The 26,409-nt window shown below is 35.8% G+C and overlaps 2 protein-coding genes across 2 annotated transcripts in view; both read left to right on the plus strand.

Annotated features, from left to right (window-relative positions):
• Positions 1–26,409, plus strand: part of LOC139982455 (uncharacterized) — a 240,401-nt gene that overhangs the window by 177,738 nt on the left and 36,254 nt on the right. The window lies entirely within an intron of this gene.
• LOC139982486 (uncharacterized) overlaps positions 10,215–26,409 on the plus strand; it is an 88,442-nt gene continuing 72,247 nt past the window's right edge. Inside the window, exon 1 of the mRNA XM_071995383.1 lies at positions 10,215–10,861. The gene's annotated coding sequence lies outside the window, so the exon portion shown is untranslated. The remainder of the gene's footprint in view (positions 10,862–26,409) is intronic.

A 26,409-nucleotide genomic window follows, 5' to 3' on the forward strand; every position in this document is an offset into this window, starting at 1 on the left:
TTTATAGGAGCGATTTTATATCGGATCAGTTTCCGACCCGATATCGCTGTAGTGTGACCGGCCCTTAAGTGATGAATATTCATACCCTCTGTGGTTATATGCTTCGTTGATTAACGTTTATAAGATGGGCAGTTTTTTTTTTCAAAACAGCTTTACGAATTTACCGTTTTGTAATAATTTGTGGTCATCTTCACCTATCCTTATATAACACAGAGTCATTACTTAACACATTGAAACCAGGGACACCACCAGCTTTTAATTGCAATATAGAGAAATATATAAAGCCTGACGATGTGTAATGTTTTTGTTCAAACATACAGTGCAACTCTAAGGTTTTGCTACTGTAATGTTTAGATTACTTTAGTTGTCTGTACGTATACTTGATATAGGTAAACGACACCCATATGCACTTGTCCATATATAACTCGTTTCTGGTATGGTTGAATGGTAATTTCAAAGACAAAAGAGCCATAGTTGAGATCATTGCTTATTCACTGAAGTAAGTGGTAACCGTAGTGCTATATGCATATCATATTTGCAGCATATTAATCGAGGAGACACATTTAGAGGTCTACTTTTCTATTCGCCAATGTTACAAGGCCCATTCTGCTCTGGAGAAAGCCACAGTCGCGTGCACAGGATTTCTAAGGTAGCAATTTCCCATTTTTTCCGAATGACTTAGTAAGGGGACTGAACTCTCGTGGAAAGTCAGACGTGAATGAAAAATTTTATAAAGGAGGGGGACTGCACTGGAGTCATTGAAGCCGGGGATTTGGGGGTCCTTCCGCAGAAAACAATGACGTCACATGGAGCATTCTGTGGCACGTGTATACTATAAATTATGTCTAAATAGGTTGGCACAACCGTAAGATTTTGCTAATAAATACTAATGTTATGTTTCTAAAAATAGTGGGGTCGATTCCACTCGCAGTAGTGGTCCAACTCTTCCCAGCTGAATGCAAAACTCACCCGACTGAGGGTATTACCCCGGATCCACTTTTCGCACGCCACTGACCGCCATGAACGATCTCCTACCCAGGGACCAATATACCCTCATTCGAATATTCTGGCACCCGTGATGACGGTTTATCTTGAGTTCAAAGCTTAGATACTGACTATATCAACAAGCGTAGAAGAGAATTACCACATCTAACAAATACACACAATGTATCAAATGATGCAAGGTGGCGGTGATATGTGAGTTGTCGTAACTCTAGCTATTGTTCTGCGTTGACGTTTCTAAGTCAAACACAATACGTACAAACATTCCATCATTCCTGACAATTTTCATATAAATAATACTTGTAAATTCAATATTTTAGGCCTCAATATTTTTGTCAGAATACTTCAACAACAAGGTAACTCTTCAAATTAGAAAAAAGAAACGAGGTGGGTGTTTTTCATAAACTGCTAAATCCACTCCTTTCAAAGGGGTGTCATTTCTAACAGCAATACAAATAACCTGTTGAGTGAATATTATGTTGAGTAAATATATACAATGAAAAGACGAAGTCGTGTGCTCTAAAATAGGAACCAAAGTCTGTAACTGTAACTCCAAAAACAAAACCAATTTCGTGAAAACCTTTTCGAAAGAATGTTGATGACGTGCGTTTAATTCTGCAAGCCTTAAGTCTATGGATAAGTAGATATGTGTAATCAGTAACAAGAAATCCGTAGTCATAACCGTGAACGTTTTACTGTGATTGGCTACTAAACCGTATCATGTCTGAACAATAATCGGTATTCATAGACATACGTAGTACTGAGAGCGTGAAAGAAACCAACACAATGGAGAAGGATTTGCTCGAAATCGTCTTGCTTATGATAAAAGATGTATGAATTACTTTAGCAACGCCAAAGTTTTTCTGCTTTTCACAAGGTATTGTATATCACGTGTAAGCAGTTTATTTATACTTATATTGCGTCACTTTTACACAGTTACGTTGCTGCACGCTCAAATACAAAAATATTGTTTGGCTTGTTCGAGATGCTAGAATATCATACAATGTTGGAAACGACAAAACACACAATTAGGTTGCCACCACTGCATGTTGTGAAGCATAAATCAACTTATGTTATGTGTGTCCACTCACCAGTGGAACAGTTTCTTCTCCTGACTAATCCCCTAAATGAATCATTCCGATATATTACAACACCATGTGAAAACTTCTAATTGTTTCTTACTTTGACTCAAACTATTGTACCTTCACCATTTCTGAATGACCACCCTTCACCACACACACGTTACTCTTCAACTCTTGTATTATCAAAAGAAGACGATACAGGAGAATAGGAAAATAGAACATTTAATTGTTGATGGGCTTTTTAAATAAGCGCCCTCCACAACTATAGTAACATGTACATACCTACAATGACAGTTCAGGTCAATTGGCGAAGCACTATTTAATACAGAATACTAAACTAGTGATTAAACGTGGTGTTCTGTCAATAAATGAGTTGTTATCCAGTTCCTACCTATATAGTAATGGCGGCTGCCATATAAATGACAGTATATATTCGTATAACAGGTGCAATTAGTCCATTAAATTACCACAAGAAATCTGTATGAAATGTGACAATGTAATGGAAGATTTAACAGGTGTGCTAATGTGAGCCGTGCTGCGTATACTGTGTTGGCCATCTAACAGCAACGTGCGGAATGGTATACCCGACTGGTGATAGTTGCTCCTATCAGGAAAGAGGGTGGCAATTACATTCAGAGGGAATTCTAGGATCACTGCTACACTCTTAAAACGACCTAGTAATTTATCCGACCAGAAATTCTAGTCAAATTATTTTGACTAGAAAAGGATCGGCTTGACATTATATTCTCGTTACGGTCACTCTGATCCAGTTAATTTACAAGGCCCCTAGGCCCCTAGGCCTATATCACTGCTCAAAAGAAACAGTACAAACTTGATTTTCCAATTTCGAAGCCGCAAAAAAAGATGGCTTGTTGTTTATTGCTGGCTTAGGGCTAATTTATAAAGTCCCATAGGTCTAAGCTAGTCATACGTATGTTATGCTGCATGTTTACTTAAGTCAAAAGTTCAGGATACAATATTTTTTGAAGCTTGCATCGCTATAGCTGTGACATTTTCTGCGTATTCGCAGGCATGATATATGATAGAAAGGGTATATGTTTAATTGACACCTTTTCATCTTGCTCGATGAAAATATTTAATTCACTGTCTCTTGTATTATCAATATGTAAGAACTTTTAACCAGTTACTGTGACCTATGGTAGCCTATTACTTGTGCAAATGCCAATAAATCACCCAATATTCACGTCAAGTTTTGTTAATCGTACACCCATGTTACTGCACCAGAACTTTACACTTCACTGAGCCCAACACAAGGTAACTATCAGCTAATGGTGTATGTATATACAGAACGTGTTGAAGTTTCTGATTGATAATAGAAACTATTAGGTTGCGTAGCTGTCAAAATGAAAATTACTCAAATGTAAGTGTTTGCTAGTATTTTGGCATATTCTCCGACAAGAATTATTAACATATTAAATTAGATGAGAGATTCTTCCCTTCATAATACTGAAATTCTTTTCCTGATTACTGCAACTTTGTGTGTGTTCATGTTTTAATGTATTTTTTTTTTAAATCAATACAGCTTTATTTTCTATATTTCTTTTAATCCCCTACCTAATTAGGTATGTGAGTTACTTATATGATGTGGGTAAACCTTTCTTGTGACAATATTTTGTGGTGCTGTTTTAGGGGAAATTTAAACTCTTTTTAAAAATATACTGTCATACCCATGAATCAGTTAACACTACCTGTAACCAGTACATCTTATAAGTATATACGTGAGTTTATTGCATCTTGCTTTCTAGCATAGGTCACTCCCCAGTAGTGATGTGACCAATTGGACATGCATGTGTAATGTTTGCTGGTGTAAGAACTATACCTGAAGACAAAACAAACGTATGTAAAGTTCATTCATAAACAAAATAGTACAAACTTCAAATGGCAGTCGTTATTACTTTGTTACACAAAAAAGGGTCAACTGTTTTTCTTTAACATTTTTTTGAGACCCCTTTTTTTCATCTGATGGAGATGAGGTTGTTTTTGCTTGATTTACTAGGTTTATCAAGATTTTTAAACCTTGTCCCTGGAATATTTGATCGCATGTTTATGAAGTGGTCAAAGTGTGCTAAAGAAGTGGTTCTCTATGCTGAACATCAATTAGATTGGCACAGGGTCCTGAAAATAATAAATCCGGAAAAGGTAACGAACACTGATGTATTTGAATTTAATACAGTAGATATGTGTGTCAGTGTAATATGACAGTACTTCATGCAATGCACTATCTGTAGAATGCATTTGTGTATACATGTGCTTTGAATGAAACACATGTGATATGAAAATGCACCAATTAAAATTATGACTTAACGTCACTGTCGGGACCATCAGAAGATGTAATAGTTAAACCTATACATGATCAAAACAAAAAAAAACACCTTTGTCTATATAGGACCCCTGTAGGGTGAGTTATGTACCAATTTGTGATGACGTCACAGGATGTTTCCAATTTTTACATCGACTTGTGTACAAGAACGTTAGTTAAAATAGGATACAAATACTCTAACTTGGAACAAATTAAAAGGTCTGTCTGCTTTGAAGTACATACAAATGATGATTACTTAATCTTCTGAATCGCTATATTTTCACTGTCGCCAAAAAAGTCTTCTCAATCATTATCTAGAAACAGTTCTTGCACATCGTCACGCATAAAAATCTCGGGCCATCTCAGCTCTAGTGATTCGGTCCATTCATTGTCAACAATGTTTCCAGCTTCAAAACTACGTACGATCGCTGAGCGCCATTCTGTAGCAATAAAGTTTGATCTAAGAATGTTTAGCTTAAGAATATGCTGGCATGGTGGTAGCAATGACATATCAATGATCTTGTTCTACTTTGTAAATTTGCGATCAAAGATTGTATATCTGGCTTCATTGACATATTTACCCTTTAGGATATATAGCAATGCCACATATTCCTCAAGACCTGATGGTGCAAGAGTTGTATTTGATAACAACACAGGCACATATCGCAAGGTCTTCAGAATGAGCGACATTGACCTAACACCAGCACAGAAGACATCACTTATTGGCTTTCACGCTTTCACAGACAACGACATCAACTCTTCCTTCTTTGAAAAGGAAAACAAACCTGCTGGGAGCTGCTGGAATATAAGCCCGAATTCCTCGATACTTTATCCAATCTTGGAGTATCTTCTGCTTTGTATGTGGAATTTGGGCTTTTAACCCAAGATATTCCCCCGCCCAGAGAGAATCCCCCTTCTATGGGGTTGCGTTCAGGATTTGGGCTTTTTACCTAAGATATTCTTATTCCTTATGAATTCTAGTTTAGAAAAAAACACATGAGATAAATCCTACTTCCAGGTGATACCTAGCTCATTCGTAGCCTGGCTTATAACTATATTAAATCACTAATTTCATTTTCCTTAGAACTGGAACCAATACTGCATGCACTTGTGCGTTGTAAGAAGTCCACTCCGAAGTTTAAGGGAAAATGTCAATGTGTTAATTGTGTGTGTGTGTGTCCAAAACTCTTCCCAATCTGAAACTTGGTCAGAAGGTGCTCTTTGGTGGACTTTGTGTTAAGATGCTGCCATGGATATGGCAAAATTAAGAAAGAAATGTTTGCTTTGACTTGCAAACTCCGCGGTTTTCGGACGCTCAAATCTAAATCAAAAATATAGTTGTGACTTAGGTTGAGTCAATTTGTCAAATTGTTGTGCTAGATATACAAAGTTTAGGTTGGTTTAATTTTTCAAATACCTGTAATTCAAGCAAACATGAGATGAAAAAAAAACATTGCTTGATTTATCCTAGGATATCATTATTAATATACTTTAGTTTCAGTTTCAAAATCAGTAATATAAATTTTAAAACAGGGATCAGATTTTCTTGCCTTCACCCTTTGCTTTTCAAGTGAGCAATAATTCATAAACTATTACTGCGTATCTTGTTAATTGTTTTCACTATTTCTTCACTGCAGATTGGAACCAACTTGACTGAGTTCCTGTCTAAGGTTAGCCAGACGCAACTATATATTGTAATCATAGGAGAGAACAGAAGGAACCCAGAACAACAGTTTGTGATACTAGAAAGGATAGCAATACCAGCTAGTTTTCTGATCAATGTAGTTGATCTATGTTTCAAAGTGCTTTGTGTATCGGACCTTTACCACCATTGGGAGTCTGGTAACGTGTGGGATTTCATTCAAAAGATATTTACGGGCTCGGCGAGGCGAAGGGGAGACTAAGGTAAACACAAAGTGTTTTGACCTTGAAGAATGTTGTATCATGCACTTCGGAAACTTGAAATGAGATGTAAAACAGGGTGCTTAAACGCCATCAAAAAACCTGGAAAGTCATGGATATTACTATTTCAATTACGGCATTGAAAATCATGATAAAGGGTCAACTAGCTTTAAGGGTCATAGGAATGTAACATTTATGAAAAAATATATTGAATGTACTGTTTAATTTTTATTCATTTTTGTCGTTAGGGCGATCTTTGCAATTCAATGTGCACCTTACATTACCTCTCCCATATCCAGTTAAGTTTAGTTAAAATTAAATGTATTAAAAGATTTTTAGGAGTGTATATACAACACTATATTCAACAACATAAATAATAGTATTTGTTAGAGCAACTTTCTACTAACTATAGGAATGATATTTAACGCGAGACATGATGATGTTAACTTCCTTTAATAATGAAGGCAAGAGCATTCATGTAATACACCGTGAAGAATATTTCTAGTAGAGTTTATTGTCAATTACACGTCTGTTATTGAACTGGCCAGAGTATAAACTATAAATTGACTAGTTGTAGAATTACGTTCAAGAAAGTGTTCAAGTTCTTGTTTCGGTCTTCAATGTTTCCCTGAGCCATGTAATTATGTACTATTTATATTGGACTGAAAATGTCTCCTTATTTGCCCTTGAATCGTCAACTTTTTTGTGTAGAAATTTCTCTGGTCTGTCGAGACTATAATTTCAATGTCAGTCTGGTTCTCTCTACAATTGTCTTCTTAGTTCACGTGAGCCTTTCACAATTTTACCATGAATAAAAAGCCGTTTCACACTTCCTGCACAGTTCAAACACATGCCAAATTAAGTAAATATGTAGCTCTACCACGTCACTCAGTTTTATGTAGATTACAGCTAGGACTAGGGTTTCACTGTGCAAATCGGGGGGGGGGGCGTTTTGATTCCAGTCCTAATTTAATACAACCTTAGCTACCGTATATTATATACTTATTGTTGAACATAGTCAATAACGACAATAAATAAGGTTGTTCTGTGTTTCCTAATAGCACATATCCCCAAACTTCAAAGTGTACAAGATCAAAAATAACAACTTGTATAAATAACTAACTTTGAAACTTTTCTACGATAATTTCCGAAGCTTATTATGTGATAAGGCACAACCTGTAATAGTGAATATCGTTTTCTTTTATGTAATCGTATCGGTGTACATATACATACAAATATAATGGAAGCACACAACTTGTGGTGTGTAATAAATGGTTTATTTCGATTTCCAATATATACGTGTAATAAGTTGCTGTTTATAGCACCCAAGTCTGGAACCATTGCAGTCGATGTAGTATATGCTACGCCACGACTGAATGAATTATTAAAACAGAATTTCTATGCGATTGTCCCAGTTACCCTGGGCGATGAATTCCAGTGCTTGGTTTGTTTATCTAATCGATTTAGAAATAATACCTACATGAAATTTTTGTTCGCTACCGTCACACATCGTTGACTATGGCAAACTGCGTACACAATGAAGGAACCGGTCGTGGCTAGCAGGATTGTATTAACATTGCCAGTTCTCAAAAGTATTTATCTTACAGTATAGACTGAAAGAGGAAGTTCAAATAACTATGACGAGTAGAGTTGAAGATTGAATTTAATCAGAATTAGTCTTTAAGGACAAATTTTAAATTAACATTTCTGAAAACCTATATTTTTCCCGCCGTCTACTATTCAAGCTATTTATACATATAACAGAACTAGGCACTGGATTACGAAACAGATGTACATCAAAACAGTGGGATATCTGATCGAAACAGGGTGTTGGTGGATTTTGGCCAATCATTTTTACCTTACATACCTGAAAACGTAACTTAAGCCATACTGAACCATGTATTTACAATCGCTTAAACCAGTTGACCAGAAAAGTGGTACGTCCGCATTTTCCAATTTACAATTATATGCCTAAATTTATGATTGCTATGCAGTTATGCCAAAGTGTTGCTTAAAGGAATGCTGTATTGCCCCTAAATATGCCAGATTTTCACTTTGCTCAAAATTCTTAAAGTATGTTTGCTACTACCCTGGAGGAAAATTACTTTACTGGAACATTCAATCATCTCGTGTCATCATATATAATGGATGAGAAAATATGAAGGGTTATTACATTCAGAAAGTACTTCTTGAAAACTTCTAACAATTAAAGTGGCCAGAGTTTAGGGCCTATACAGACTACCTTTAAACTTGTAAATGTTTAACTTGTCCAGAGTGACCTTAACTTTACTTAACCTTCTGTGGACAGCCTGTACAATTAGAACAGCTTGAGAATTTACCTGTTTCCCCAATCTAGTTACAGGAATGCTATGGAGACTTGTTCTTAAGTATACAGGACAATGACGCTTTGATATCATGTTGAATATTCCTTGTTACATCAACGTGCTGCATTCCTTGTTACATCAACGTTGGTAGTCTTTCAATAAAACCTAGACATAATCTGTTGTCTGGTTGAGATAAGATAAGAGATAAGAAAATGCTTGATCAATGAGATATCATGTTTTTGCCCCCCCCCCCCCCCATAAAAACAAACAATTATATGGGCTGCATAATTGGTAGTTCTAGCTGAAGTACCACTAAAATTGAATTACAACTCTGTATCAGTGTTTGAAATGGAATATTCCCATTATTGTCCATATTTCATGGCCACTATTGTGAAACGGCCTGGGCAAATCACAGGCATAGTGTGTATCCTAAACTGTAAGTCACATGAATTACCTCAGATGCCACTAATATTTGCTGCATCGACTTGGACGAGTTGAGAAGCCCTAAATAGCAACACCTTTTTTTTCAAATTTTGGTATGCAAGAGTACCATTTTCAGCCAGTCTGAAAGACTGACTTTGTCTTCGTAAAATCCTTCTCTGTTTTTATTTTGTGAAACAACTTGGATAGCTCTCATCTCTTAGAATATCGGCAATTTGTCTCACGTTTTCTGCTAACTTTTTCATGTTTAGTTGTTGCAAAGCACGATCGATCAACTGTCTGCTGAATATACGGAAGCCGAATGCAACAAATTTGCTAATAATACGGATACTGCCAGTCCATCACTAATTACATTTTTGCTGCTCTAACATACCTGCTAGTGCGGACATTGTGTTCAAGTGGACACAATTTACAACAAAATATACGACCGTCAAATAATGTCCCCCTTCGTTTAACAATAGCATATACAAATAGCATATACAAATGTACCGGTAAATCCAGTATAAATTGTCCTAGGTGGACTAGGACAGTATGTACTGAAGATGGGATATATGCGACAGTTTGTACCGCTACACTGGCACCGGACCACGGCGAAATAAAATAACGTATTCGTGCGTGTTATGGAATTCAAGCTGTGAAGTGCATATGTATGAACTATTTTACTACGTGAAAGGCGGAAGACAAAAGGAGTAAGTAAGATAAGTACATGGTCACTGGTGAATACACAACTGGCTTTTGTAGTTATTTCTACTAAGGGTTGCGAGGCTTAACAAAGAACAAAATCACGATTGACTGGTTCTTGCATAGTTTCAATCAGTTCTCACCATTTGCAATGATCGGGTAAAGGTGGATTTGTAATTTAAGTCTTAAACTGTTTGTTGTGTTGTCAAAGAAATTATTAAATCACTGTTGGAGGTGATACCAGCTGCATTTTATGATATTTATATCTTATCATAGGAAACCGTTCCGTAATCATAATTCGTAGCAATATTCGAAGAGAATGTTAACATGCCCGAAAAAAATGGTAGATTCCATATGCGTCATAAGACTGAGCAATTCCAAACGTAACCATTACTTTTAAAAAAAATTGTCACACGCAATTGCACAGCAACACTAATTTGCATATTATCAGTAGCGAATCATTACCTTATACGGCCATACTATCTTTCGTAGTGCTCAGAATATAAAGCGTTGTAGGATAAAAGGAAACGTGTTAAGCGGAAGGCAGTAAGGGTGAGAACTACTTGTATGAAATTGTCTAGTAACCTCGTTTGATCACATATACAATTCCTAAGTTATATATACGCCAACAAACTTCATAAGTTTCTAAAGTTTGGAAAAGTTTTGGAAGCTTTGTGAGCCTATTTGTTAACTTTCGCCGTGCTTTGCCTAGATATATAATTTGTTAACACTTTGACAAACGTTTTATTATTCCTTCTGGATATGTAAGTATTTGAGACACTGTTAGGTGTAATTTAAAACAGAACGACCACGGAAATATAGCAGAATGTCTTCATGAGCCGATGCAATTAGTTTAGATGCTGTGGTTGGTGAATGTATTAAAGACATTATTGAAAACGGATTAAATGAATTTTATGTTCCGATTGAAATTCGTCAACGTCAGTTGGATTGTTACAAACTTCGGTATTTCACATACACCTACTCGTTTTAAAATACAATACCTGGATTTTTTTGTGTCCGTGGATCAACGAGATTGGAAAGAAAAGCAAATTTATCCAGTGTCTTATAACTGTTATCAAAGGATACTCTGACAAGTTACATCAGTGAAGGTAATTTCCTCTATTTTCGTTAATCTTATTTTTTCTAGGGCTTTGCATATCACGATTATCATAAAAGTCCCCACGAAAGATATCAATGAGGTTAACAAACCATGAAAAATGTTCGAAGAAATAACAATTTTTCATAAACATTAATATTCAGGTACAAAAACAGACATTTGCAAAAAAAAATGTGCGATTTCTTATGAGCTGTCGTTTACGAACGTAGTTAATAAGGTGTTGATGTTTGGATGGTGGGGCGTAACCACGCAAAGAGTAAACTTTTATCAGTTTTTCACGTTCTTTCCCTAACTTTAGACTTCTTAAGCTGTTGAAATAAGAACATTATCAATCCAAACGTCTATGTTAATTCGTTTTAAAGCATACACGTGTTTGTAGGTTACACATGTTTTTTTTATTATTTATCGGCTTGAAATTGTCTCCATATTGGTTGATATGGAATCAATTTTGCACCGGAAAGATACCGTTAATGTCCAATAATCGTACATTTCATAAATGAAAATGTTACATGTTGTTAAGTACAATCTATTCATTGCCGCTCTTCGTGTTTGAAATTAGTTTCATTTAAATAAATAATCTGATGGCAGTTTCTGGCACACCTAAAGACTAAAATATGACAATGATACATTGATAGGTTAAACCTCATATCTTGGGGTTATAAAAGTTGAGTTATATTTGACAGATAAACCACTTAGTATCGAGTGAAGTAATCGATTGTGATGGCGCAAAGTATTTAAATTTATGTTTGACAATCATATTATTTCATTTTTTACTGAAATTTGATCAACTTGAATATTAACAAAGCTTATGTCACCATCGTTGATTTGTCAGATGCATCTATAAAACGTTTCGATTACGTATAATGGTGGATTGAAACATGTTTATGAATTAATATTCCACCTAAACCAAATTGGTATATTTAAGTATGAGATAATGTTTATGAACGGTATAACATGATACCCGAATTTTCATTATTTAAGCAATATCACCTTTTCTTATTTTCATTCCAATTAGTATGTATACACATGTCGATCCTGCATGTTGGATCCTGTACAGTGGAACATGTATAGCGGATCGTGTAAAGTTTATCATGTATTGTAGATCATTTATATTTGATCATATATTGGATAATGTATATTGGATCCTGCATATAGGATCCTACACAGTAAAAGCTACATAGTTGATTCTGTATAGTTGATCGTGTATAGTGGTTCATATAGGAAATCCAGCATAGTGATCATGTATGGAGGATCATACATAGTTGATCCTTTATAGTACATCCTGTATATTGAGTTATATATATATATAATGTATCGTGCATATTGAATCATGCAATGTGAATTGCGTATATACTGGTTCGTGTAAAGAGGATTGTGTATACTGAATCTTGCGTAGTGCATCCATCATAGTGATCACGCAAAGTAATCTAGATCTAGGATTTTGGATCATATATTTTCACAAAGTTTAAAGTGCATAATGGATCGTGTACAGTGGATCGCGTATAGTTATTACTACATAGAGGATCCTGTATAGTACATCAGGTATTGTGGATTGTAATAGCGGATCGTGCATATAAGATTGGATATATTGGATGCTGTAGAGTGGATCCTGTATAGCATCTCGTGTATAGTGGATCCACGTATACTATGACAACACCGGGCTAACTATTGTTGTGTTCTCAGTGTGTTGCAATCTGTCATTATGTATGCTTTTTTGAGCGAAGAGCTGTAGTAGCAAATGTTGAAGAAAAACCTCGAATCTCTCAATACAACCTGATCCTGCTGCTGGTTTTCGTCTTAACACATGTCATTCACCTTCGACACTAAAAACCTGATAAATGTATTTATCACTGTTATCGATGCAGGTGCATTTAGGCAGGGCCAATTGCTTTTGTCATTTCGTAAAACGCGACCTGAATCTAATCTTTAAAAGATGATAAATTGTCCATATTTTAAATGTAATTACTTTAGAAAGCATTGTTCAAACCTTGACCAAAGTTTGACCTAGCGTATTCATTAGATCCATATCTACCGATATTTGAGTCATATTAACTTGACATAATCTTTCACCTATCATCCATCCCACCCATATGGGTTATTGCCAATGTATCTGCAGATTTTCCCAACACTGAACTATATTTTTGTTAGAAATCCACCAGCCCTAACGTTGGGTTATGTTAAATAACTCATACCTGGCTTAAAATGTTGTAAATGGAAGAGATTTAAGATTTATCGCATTAAAAACTGTCAAAGAATGAACTTATTTTTCCAACAACATCAGAGTAAATAAAGACATTTCAGTGTGTCCCGTGTATATATTGTACCAAAACATGTTTAATTCACAGTGTCTGCATATATTCCAAACAATACAGGGATAAACAAAATCAACTTAATCATCTGACAAGTCATTGGATACATCGAACGTTTAAGTAAACTTACAGAGCAGTATTGACCATGTTCAAGCAAGGTGGAGACCCAATGAACTAATTAATATCATAATTCAGTTCAGTTAAAAACATTTTAAGCTAATTTTACCCATTCTTACCATATGCAATACTAAGGGAGAGACAATTTAAGGCTGTGTTTTTCTTCCGAAACTTGCTTAATAATATCTTGCGATAATAACGTAATTATATAGGAACTGAATAATCGTTGCTTACGTTGTCAGTGACGAACTGTTTAACTGACTCACTACCCACTCCAAAAGCTTTTTTGGGAAGAACAACTCTCAACAACACGAACAAAAATTGTAGTTGATAAAGATAGAGTTCTTGTTTTCCAAATTATGATCTTGGACAGAGGAAATATGTTATATATAACTAGTAATTGGTACAAGATAATCCCGATCAATCCGCTGGTATAGTCCTTTCATTTTGCAATAAAATTAAATATCACATCATGAAACATATGATGTTATTGTTCATGTTGACACTGTACTATGAACACGCTTTCTCGTCCACAGAACCCAAGTAACGATTAAGATATAATTATTGACCTAATTTGAGGGAAATATATTTTCCATGCCCTATTTGACATTTTCATAGTGACTCTAACTCACACAAAAATAACATAATTGTCATCATTATTGAATGATTTTCATCATTATGTTCTCATAGCCACAGCTATGACCATTACAGTCACCACCATTAGCATCAACACCAACATTATTAATTCATTTATATGCTAATGTGTCACGTTTATAATTGTATGATAGTTTATTGCCTTTTCATTTTGCAGACAAGGTAAGAAGACAACAAAACAAACAGAATGGCTGATTCATCTCCCGCTACCGAAAATGTAACGGATAACACCAAAATGGGTAAGTTCTTTCTGCTTCCTGATGAATAAATTGTCTATAGATTAGCTTAATCCACGAATCCATGGGGAGCAAGACATATTTTCACCATGTTCTGTTTCATCGCTGCCTATAAGGAGAATAAGATACTTTAGTTCGTTGGTCTCGGTTGCCATAACAACTATTACAATGGTTTCGGTTCAAATATTTCAGTAGCGATTCTCGGGGGTAACACATGGTGGGGTGACCGAGTGTGACCAGAACTCTAATACTTTTGAAGGAGTAAAACTCAACATGTATATTTTTGGATGTTCATGTGGTTTATATTTGATTTTTTTTTATCAAAATCTCCTTCAAATCGAATGTTGATAGGAAGGTGCACAGTGATGAGAACCTGTGTCTGCAGACCAAAAACGAAAGATTTAAAATTAAGTTGAAGGTGATTTCTGCCCTAACTTCAAGCCATTATATTGAATTGATGTACAATATTAATATGCGAACGTCAGTTTACAACAATATATGTGGTGGCCATAGTAACCGAGGTAAAAGTAAAAGGGTTCAAAGGACAAATCAATATTTTTTGAGTAATTATGTGTCAAAAGTGCTCCTTTCGAACTACTCAAATGTAGGAATGTATCTCACGATGGGGACTCTCACAACGAAACGCTAAAGTAATTTTGCTGTCACACCAAGGTGTAATATTGAATAGACAGGTATTCTTACATTTGAAATAGTAAATATATATCAAACTATGTGGTTATTATTGGCATTGGTTAAAATGTTTCAAATGAAATAATTTGGTGTATCGAAGAGAATAATAACGAATGGTATAGGTAAAATAAATCAAACATGGACTTTTTCTGCAAGAGCTCCATAGTAAAGCGTTGAATTTAAATGAAACTGTCACAGATGTGATTGGGTATGCCATGTACTATCAGATATGTCGTGACCGTGTAAACCGAGTTGAAAGATCAATTAAAGGTCAAGAATGAATGTGAAATTAAGCAAATAAGGACATTGAATTTAATTGAAACTCTCACAGATGCATTGGATATGTCATGAACTAACAGATATGTCGTGACCATGTTAACTGAGTTGAAAGATCAATTAAAGGTCAACAATGAATGTGAAATTAAGCAAACAGGTACATTGAATTTAATTGAACCTCTGACAGATGCATTGGGTATGTCATGTATTATCAGATATGTCTTTACCATGTTAACTGAGTTGAAAGATCAATTAAAGGTCAACAAAAAATGTGAAATTAAGCAAATAAGGACATTGAATTTAATTGAAACTCTCACAGATGCATTGGATATGTCATGAACTAACAGATATGTCTTTACCATGTTAACTGAGTTGAAAGATCAATTAAAGGTCAAGAATGAATGTGAAATTAAGCAAATAAGGACATTGAATTTAATTGAAACTCTCACAGATACATTGGGTATGTCATGTACTATAAGATGTGTCTTTACCATGTTAACTGAGTTGAAAGATCAATTAAAGGTCAACAAAAAATGTGAAATTAAGCAAACAGGGACATTGAATTTAATTGAAACTCTCACAGATGCATTAGGTATGTCATGTACTATCAGATATGTCTTTACCATGTTAACTGAGTTGAAAGATCAATTAAAGGTCAAAGTGAATGTGAAATTTAGGACACATGGACTTTTTGCCACAGCTCCATAAGAAAGCATTGAATTAACTTACAGCTTTCACCGGTTTATTGTGTGTATTAAGTACTATCAAATTATGTGGTTGCCATGGTAACTGACTTGAAACACCAACTAAAGTTCAAAGTTACTTAGAGGAATTGTCAATTTAAGCAAACGTAATTTTTGTTACAACTTCATATGAAGCCATCATGAATTGACTTAAGAGTTTCACGGCTGGATGGACTTGTAGAAATAACTTAAGTAGGCCTACATAGGGTCAAAACGGACCTCCACTCTAAGAAATAAATGACTAAGATCTTCAACATTGAAAGGAAGGCGGTATACTCTCATATACTTTTTTATACTCAAAAGAAAAAAGGCTATTACACTCGTGCGCCAGCACACGCCCGTATTTTCCCTTTTTTTTTTTTTGGTTTCTGGCTATTTGCAAAGCAAGGAACCTATGCATTTAACTTGGAATGTGTGTGTGTGTGTGTGTGTGTGTGACGCTTAGCTTGTATACACGATATCTCAATAAGGGAATGATGTCCAAACTTTTTGGGTGAACAGCAATAGCTCATAGTAAGAGGAAGATCCCTATTATTTTTGGTGCCCGCAGAGGTTTCCAAAGGTCAGTTAGGGTTAAATTTTTAAAAATGCAACAACTCCCAGTGAAAAAGTCTGATGCAGTTTATATTTTGAGACAAGCTGTGAATGGGGTAAGGGATCATTTTCAAACATAACGGTCATGTGATCCAAGGTCAACAAATGTCAATTAGGGGTCGAAAACTTGTATTTTTGCAATAACTTGAGATCCAAGTGACGGTCAAGGTTGGGAGTTACGCTATTGTAATCTAGTAGTCGACCTGCATGTAGGTGACCTTTGACCTCAAGTTGGCTTCCAGTGACCTGTATTAGTTTATTTGAATTTTCGTGGCCATATTCGGATCTCAAAGGTACCTTCTGATCAATATTGTCCATTGGTTGACCCCTGTGCGACCCTCCTGTGCGAAGTTATCAGAGGCCAAGGTTATGTTTGGTTTTAATACATGTGGTTAGGATGATCGTACAGACTTGTCGTGTTTTTTTTTTAATCAGTGTGACAAACTACATCTTACTATGAGGTCAAAAGGTCAAACCTTGAAAAATATGCTCATTTTGGTAGGACTGGGGCAAAGAAAAAAGCTTGGCAATATTTTGATATAAGATAGAGCTCTGTGTGCTATATATAGAGGAAACGAACTCCAGCTTCAATCATACACCAGGTTCTCAAGTTATGAGGGGCCAAAGGTTGTTTTGATACCTTTTTAGCAATAACATTGAGTGTGTTCATTGGAGCAATTAACAATTTTAGGACAGATTTCACATCATCGAGGGAAACATTTTTGATGAAAACCATCAGGTCATCCAAGGTCATTCAAGGTTGCCTATGTGCAAAACACTAGGTACTTATGCTAATATTTGCAACAACTTTTAGTCACGAAGTCTGACATGGCTGATATATTGAGACAAGTTGCGAATGAAGTAGGGGCACATTTTCCAAATTGTGATGTGATCCAAGGTCACCAAAGGTCAATTATGAGTCAAAATGTGTTGTTTGGCAATAACTTGTGAAACTACCATTGACAGGGGCTGACATGGTTGATATTTGTAGACTAGTTTTGAATGGGGTAAGGGATCGTTTCCAAACATAACAGTCATGTGATCCAAGGTCAAAAAAGGTCAATTAGTGGTCAAAAAGTAGTATTTTTGCAATAACTTGAGAACTAAATATCCATCAGAGTTGGGAGTTACGCTCTTGTTATCCAATAGTCGCTCTGCATTTGGGTGACTTTTGACCTCAGGTTGACCTCAAGTTGACCTCTGGTGACCTGTATTAGCTTCTTTTAAGTTTATTATTTGAATTTTCGTGGTCATATTCCGATCTCAATTGTCCATAAGTTGACTCCTCTGCAACCTTTGTGTGCTAACTTATTAGAGATCAATGTGTTGTTGGTTTGTAAAAAGTCTTAATAAGTACAGATAGGATGATTCTGTGAGTTCTGTAAAAAGAGCCAACTCTTGCTCGTATCAGACACCTGGTCCTCAACAGGTTTTCAAAAGGACCAACGGTTGATTTGTGATATTTTTGTGAATAACGTGGTGTGTGTACATCGGACCACAAAACTATTTTAGGACAGTGCTGCTCCCTTGTAAATATTCCTTACAAGCAAGGAACCATAGTGCCCTTGGTCTCTTGTTTTCAATAAAGAACAATTTTCTAATCATACTGAGTCAAAGCCTTTCATGTTTCGTAAAATTCTCTTTACAGATTTTGGCAGGTTTAAGGTACGCCTAGCCGAGCTCCTCACAACTGAAATCATACTCAGTCTTGCAACGTTATTCATGTTTCCTCCTGCTAAGATTGATGAGTTACGACATACGAAAAGCAGCCCCGGGCTACTCATGGTCTCCTTAATGGAAGAAAGGGGTAAAATAAAGCCTAATGACATCTCACCCTTGTTAACTGCTCTTGATAAGTTGGAACTTCATGGTTTACTTAGCACCCTGCATCGTATTTTCCAGGGATCCGAAGGTAAGGTGTAGTGCGATATATATCTGGCTAGAGACAGACACATGTACGACCAAATAAATGACGGAATACAATGCCTGCATTCAGGGTAAAACGTAGGCTAGTCTGTTATAAAACTACATTAATGTGTTAACAACTAAATATCTGAGACTAATTACCAAGTCATTGTCAAATACACACATACAAAACGACTGCTGCAAGTTAGCCTGTGTAAATATCACAGCAGTTCATAACTTGAAAACATGTTAAACTGATTATTAGGACTATAAGTAAAATGTTTGTAAGCTAAATGTAAGCTCTATATCAAGTATATTAATCAGATTTTTGCGCATGCCACGTTTTCTCAGTGATAATATGACGTCATGTTAGTGGTTATAAGCTACAGTTCATTTGTCGTTATAATTATTATTATAATTATTAAGATTATTATGAATGGTTCCTTGCTGTAGCAAAAGGAACCTATGTAGTCAGGTTGGCATGTGTGTGTGTCTGCGTGTGCATCTGTGACACCTGCTTGGGTACGCTCTATCTCAATAAGGGAAGTTGGATTGAGGCCAAACTTCGACTATAGATCCGCCATATGGAACAGGTGTGTCCTATTGTTTTTGGTGCCCACAAAGGTCACCAAAGGTCAGTTATGGTCCAAAAAACGAAAATATTAAAACTGCAATAACTCCCAGTGCCAATGTGCGACAAGGTTGATATTTTGGGACAAGTTGTGAACTGGTTAGGGGAACATTTTGAAATTCAACATTCATGTGATCAGAGGTCACCTAAGGTCAATTAATGATTAAAAAACTATTAGTTTTGCGATAACTTGAAAACGAATTGTCCGTTAGGGTTGGGAGTTGCTTCAATGCAATCCAATTGTCGACCCGCATCTGGTTAACCCTTGACCTTAATATGACCTCTGGTTACCTTTAAGTGTTTTGGCGATTTTTACAGTTTCGATGCTATTTTCAGATGTCAAAGGTACCTTCCGATCAAAAAAGTCAACAGGTTGACCCCATGTGACCTTCATGTGCGAAGTCACACGAGGTCAAAGTTAATTTTCAGACATTTAATGCAATAACTCCTAGTGCCACGGTGTGACACGGTTGGTATAGAGGAATATTTTCAAACTTAACGGTCATGTGGTCGGAGGTCACCAAAGGTCAATTAATGTTAAAAATCTAGTATTTTGGGGGAGAAAATTGGCAATGAAAATGTTTGAATTTTTACAGTTTTGATGATATATTCACGTCTCACCGATCAAAAATGTCAATGGGTTGACCCCAGGTGACCTTTGTGTGTGAAGTTATATGACGTCAAAGTTAATTTTCAGACATTTAATGCAATAACTCTCAGTGCCAAGGTGTGACACGGTTGATATTATGGGACAAGTTGCAAATGGTATAGAGGAATATTTTCAAACTTAACGGTCATATGATCCGAGGTCACCAAAGGTCAATTAATGATAAAAAAACGAGTATTTTGGGGGGAGAAAATGGGCAAAGAAAAAATGTTTCAATTTGTATAGTTTTGATGGTATATTCACGTCAACGCCAAGGTGTGACACAGTTGATATTTTTGGACAAGTTGCAAATGGTATAGGGAAATATTTTCAAACTTAATGGTTATGTGATCCGAGGTCACCAAAGGTCAATTAATTTTGAAAAACTAGTATTTTTAGGGGGGGGGGGAATTGGGCAAAGAAAAAAATGTTTGAATTTTTATAGTTTTGATGGTATATTCACGTCTCACCGATCAAAAATGTCAATGGGTTGACCCCAGGTGACCTTTGTGTGTGAAGTTATATGAGGTCAAAGTTAATTTTCAGACATTGATTGCAATAACTCTCAGTGCCAAGGTGTGACACGGTTAATATTTTGGGACAAGTTGCAAATGGTAAAGGGGAATATTTTCAAACTTAATGGCCATGTGATCCGAGGTCACCAAAGGTCAATTAACGTTAAAAAAAATAGTGTTTTTGGAGGAGAAAATGGGCAAATAATAAATATTTGAATTTTTACAGTTTTGATGCTCTAGTTAGGTCTCCCCGATCGAAAATGTCAATGGATTGACCCCCGGGTGGCCTTTGTGTGTGAAGTTATGTATGTATACAAGTTCAAAGTTAATTTTTAGACATATAATACAATTAACTCCCAATGCCAAGGTGTGACATGGTTGATATTTTGGGACAAGTTGTGAATGGGGTGGTAGAACATTTTCAAACTTAACGGTCATGTGATTTGAGGTCACCAATGTTATCATATCTGTTGACCCGCTTGTAGGTGACCATATATTTCTAACATTTTCGACGCCATATTCAGATCTCAAAAGTGCCTTCCGATCAAAAGTCCGATCACAATTTGTGATCACGAAAGGGTTGGCTATAGTTTTGGTTACTTTATGGGCACATGTAGGACCACAATTACTTGGACTATTTGAGCCCAATCTTGCTTGATAATATTATGTGTATTGTCATATACCCCGATGCAAGGAACCACAGTGCCCTTGGGCTCTTGTTGTTGTTGTTGTTATTATTATTAACCAGTTTCAAGTAAGTATCATAAAACATAACAAAGAATAAAACACTGTTATTAAAGCTATATGTTTCTATTATTTTGAGAACAGATAAGACATGCCAGTTTGTGCGAAGTATCATAAAACATAACAAAGAATAAAACACTGTTATTAAAGCTATATGTTTCTATTATTTTGAGAACAGATAAGACATGCCAGTTTGTGCGAAGTATCATAAAACATAACAAAGAATAAAACACTGTTATTAAAGCTATATGTTTCTATTATTTTGAGAACAGATAAGACATGCCAGTTTGTGCGATACCTCAAGACATTTTACAAACAACTTTACAGCAAGATCAATCCAATACCTTACATCCGCGAAAAGGTGTTTCGTGTGAATGACATATTTGTAGAAGGTGGTATTGAAATGCAAAAGAGAGACAATAAAGATACCGAACGTTTGTTGGAAGGAAATACAATGGAAGCCGTAAAGCTAAACTCATATCGCGATGTATTTAACGATGACATAATATCTTCAAAGCGAATACTGTTAGAAGGCGATCCTGGTTATGGTAAATCAACGTTTACATTGCAAGCTGCATATGACTGGTGCACTGCATCTGATTCATCTCCATTGAAAGATGTATCTATCTTTATCTTGCTTCCACTAAGACTCCTCGGCGGTATATCGTCGTTTTGTCAAGCGATCAAGCTGATGCTGATGCCAGGTGAATCAAATCTAACAGAGGAAGACATTATGGAAATTTTGAGAAACAGCCCGGGCGCAGTGCTGGTTTTTGATGGGTATGATGAATATCCGGACAAAGATAATATTGAGATATCAGAAGTTATGAAAATCATCGCTGGTAATATGTTTGCGAACTTTAAGGTGATAACATGTACGAGGTCATCCTATATACCTGATAATCTTGATGTAGAGACGGTCAATGTTCGTTTGACAGGTTTTGATGATAATGCAAGGGATGACTACATCAGAAGAGCTGTTGCTGTTAACGATAATCAAGCGGCTAGGAGAATCAATGATCTTCTCACTAGCAGTCCTGTGCTGAGCGACATTTGTCAAGTACCTCTCTTCTGTGTGATGTTTGTGCATATCTCTTACGATTCAAAAAATATTTTATCATTCGCGTCTGTTACCAGTTTTTTTAGGCACATTCTAACGTGCTTTTATGAGCATATGCGGAACAAAATGGGTCACGCTAGAAAACGAAAAGACTGTTATATCATTCCAAATTATTCAAAGCTTAACAAACTATTATTTGATGCGCTTACTGGAAAGAATCGGCAGATTGTTTGGCAAAAAGAAACGTTCAAGACCAATGTTGGCGATGGATGTTACTATGAACTTATATCAATAGGTATCCTACTTGAAGAAGACATTCTCAAGATAAATGATAAACCAGGGATGGCGGCGGTTTCTGTTATACAGCGAACGACTGTTGTCAGATTTTATCACAAACTGTTTGCTGAATGGTACGCAGCCAACTATCTTTCAAAGTGTGCAGGGAGCATGGAGCACGGAGCTCTTTGGCTCCAGAAAGAGTTCGAGAAAATAAACCCTGTTGATTTACAGTTTGTCTTTAGATTTGCTTGTGGACTCAATAAGAAAGCTTCATCAAGAATCATCAAGTATCTGAAAGGAATTGAGGACGGACAATCTTTCGCAATACTATGTTTCTTTGAACAAGTTGGTGAGACTGATGACGTAGTTGCCATGGTGAAAGATTTATTAACAGGAGGCGTGACAATCACATCCACTGATAGTAGACTCCTTCAAAGGTCAACAATACAGATTCTTGACATTGCGGCTAAAAGCGACGTAAGTATTTCATATAATACTATTGTCGCATGATTGGCAATAGTATACTTTACAACCCTGGCATGGTTGAATTTCCACCACATCCAACCGAAATAAAGAACAGTAACATGCAGTTAAAAAGTATTCATATGAGGATATTGATGATATGATACTAATGATAGTTTTCTCTTGTATGGACACGAATATATCATGTTTGACCAACCTGCCCCCGCCCCCAATACACTAAAAATAATGGGCGTATACCTCAGCATCATCAGGGATAAACTGTACAGTCATTTGTGTTTTTTACACTCAGCCACGGTACAACTGGACAGCTATTATGGATGCCCCCATCCTCTTTGGCAACCCGCACACAAAGTTTTTATGAACAAAGTCATGCGCTAGCCTGATAATTATACAAAACAAATGCATATTCTAATTTGAATTAGAATTAACCATTCGACTTCTAACTTTCTTTTTCTGTGGAATTACTCCCATCCCTCTCCCCTACATAGTAAACTGCTTCATAAACCTGGAGCAGCAGCCTTCCGGTATAAAATGTACTCGTCATTGGCAATCCTGTCATGTTTTTAATCGTGCTTAAATAATATACTAGATTTAACTTTAAACTAATTCTTGTGTATCTTGTTGTTTGTTCGACAGTCAGCTCCTGCATTTTCTTTCAGTTCCATCTGCTGTTGATTTTAGCACCCAATATGCACTAAGCTGTTACAAGAACAAATGCAATTTATTTTTTTAATGCAGTACATTTGCACCTAGATGCTATTAACCGTTACTGTGAGATTTCGATCAAAAAGTTGGTTTTAATATAGTTGTAGCTGTTACATAAGCATGTATAGAATGTAACACAGCGACAAGAGTGTAATGTGACTGACCAGTAAGTAACCAACAATCCCAGTCCACCGAATACTACCATCGTTTGAAGATATTTATGGTCAATCCACTCTGAAGGTATTTAGCATTCGACCTATGCAATCCACCCGCCCCGACATGGAGTTACAAGCTACATTATTGTGAGTATATACCTTACCGATGATTCCAACTCATCATTGGCAGTCCTTGAATTTACGCTATCAAAATATAGAACATCACTTATTTCCTTCCGGTTAATTCTTTTAATTACATGCGCAAACTCTCTTTGAAAGTATAAATTAATAAAGATGTAACCCGACCAGAGAATAATAGTACGGTATATCATTAAGAACTGTCTGGACAAACAATGTGTCGAATGGATGACTATGCGAAAAATGTTTTACCCTATACAATATTAAGTGGAACGAATTCAATATTCTCTAGTGCAAATATCGACTTGGTCATTTTGAAGTGAAGTATGTTGAATTTTTATTTCACTGTTGGTAATAAACGACTGTATTATTTTGACAAATTAATAGGTGAATCTAAGTTCCTCACGAACTGAATAAATACCACAATATATACAGACAAAATACAATCATAGTTATAAAGAAGGATACGATGAAGAGATTTAGATATATGCATTCATTATAGCAGAAAATACACCATAACACTATAGGCTCATTATCAGATGGATAAGGGAACCATCAGACTAACCACAGAAATGACAAAACGAAGTAAAAATAAATAAAAATCTTTGGTTGACACAAATATATAAAATTATTCTACAAAGATAGTACAACAACAAACTACAGTATGCTGCATGTATTCTAGAGGCGGGGGCTAAAGGTACCGTATGCGTTATAGGCCAACTTTAAGATGAGTAAGGGAAACATGATATCAATCACAGAAATGGCAGAACGAATCAGGGGTCACACATTTCTAGGTCACACAGGGGTCACACATTTCTCACTGCAGCAAGCATGTGGTTAGGACGTCCAACTTCTCCCAAAAATTACAAATGTATCAATAAAAACCTAGCGATGTCGATGTCCCTAGCTGAAATTGCACGACAAAAAATAAAAGCAATCATTACTACTATTAACAGTAATTTTTGATATCGAAAACATATCACTTTAAAACAAACATCAAAATCATTTTAATTTGTATTATATCAACAAAATCTATGATTTAATATTCCAGCATTTACTATGTGAAGTGGTAATATTTGCAAATATCAATCCTACAGTAAGACAAAATGCTCGTAAATGTAAACAAACGGATGTTCACAGAACAAAGGTTGGCTTTGTTGATATATAACTGCGGCAACATTGTATAGTTTATGAAAGTCGAGTTTTACTCCTGTGTCACAATTACATGGTATCAAGATTGTCACAACCACCCTCACCGCATGAGCATGTGCATTCAACTGTGCAATAATGTAACAGACTAAACGACATAAAGAAGAAGTCGAGTACAGCCTGTCGAGGGTCTACACATAAACTGTATTGTGCTTAATTTCATTCACGTTCTGTTCTTGTTCATTCAAGTAGATACGCCTTCGGTTATTTTCGGCCGGCGAACGTTACACTGTTGTTTAGCATTTTATTTCATTTACTTTTGCGCGTGCTTTGCTAATTGAGTATTTATAGTTTTGAAAATGTTTGATCTCATTTTCCATTTGTCTGCTTGCTATTCGATCTAGTTCATATCTTAAAATAATATCAGTATCGTAAGTAGATCCTTCAGAGTATATATTGAGTAGTTAATAGTATTGGATTCATACATATTTTCAATATCCTGAAATAATTATGTATAACAGCGAGGAAAGATGTACGCAATTAGCATATGTACAGGTGACTTTCAACCGTATCAGGTACACGTTCCCTTATAAACTAATCACTGTAGGATCGTAATGATGGTAGGGGAGTGACGCAAGAAGACTAAAACAAACACTAAATTCGTTTTGTAGTTATATATGACAATGATATAATTTAAACACGTTTCTACTGATTACTTCCAACGAGCGATAGTAGAATAAAATGTAAATAAATTAAACAGACTTACATATAATTTTCTCCCTGGAGACTAATTAATTAATCACAAGTCTTCCAAAAATACATATGTACATCAATGTACAGATCGGACTAAAACACACACAAACGCAAACTTACACACACACATAAATGGTAGATTTAGCATGTCGACCTCTTAATGAAGTAAAGTGTAAACTGAATTCCTCTCCGCTTCCAGTTAGTAGCGTCGACGATCTCTTCATCACATTCAAAGTTGGTGCAGTCTTATTTCAAGATAAACGAATACGAGTTTTCTCTCCTCCGGGCTTTAGGTACTATAGCCACAAATATGCGCTCCGTTAATGAAAATGGGATGCTGTTAAGATGTTGCTCTTTGAATGGCTTTATAGAACAGTTGAATTATAAAATGATATGGTATCCGTTTCTCCCGTAAAACAATGTATATCGTAGTGGCATTTAATAAAAGAAAGGAATACTGTATCCAAAGGCGATAACTTCGCAAATAGATTAATATAAACAGTTTATGGTATTAACCATATTATGGAACTTTGTGTCTGAGAGCGGTCGCAATTGGAAACTAAACAATTGTAACGGAACTTCAAGTTCCTGTCATAAAAAGTATATATATATATATATATATATATTATGTAGCTCTCCTCTTATCCGAACCCTCACACATCTCTCTATCTCCGTCTCCTCGTAAATGCTCCCTCCTACCTATCGCCACAATTCTCTATAGGAATCTACTATTATTTGTTCTCATTATTAATATTCTA

Source organism: Apostichopus japonicus, chromosome 16 (genome assembly GCF_037975245.1).
Source record: "Apostichopus japonicus isolate 1M-3 chromosome 16, ASM3797524v1, whole genome shotgun sequence".
Taxonomy (NCBI): domain Eukaryota; kingdom Metazoa; phylum Echinodermata; class Holothuroidea; order Aspidochirotida; family Stichopodidae; genus Apostichopus; species Apostichopus japonicus.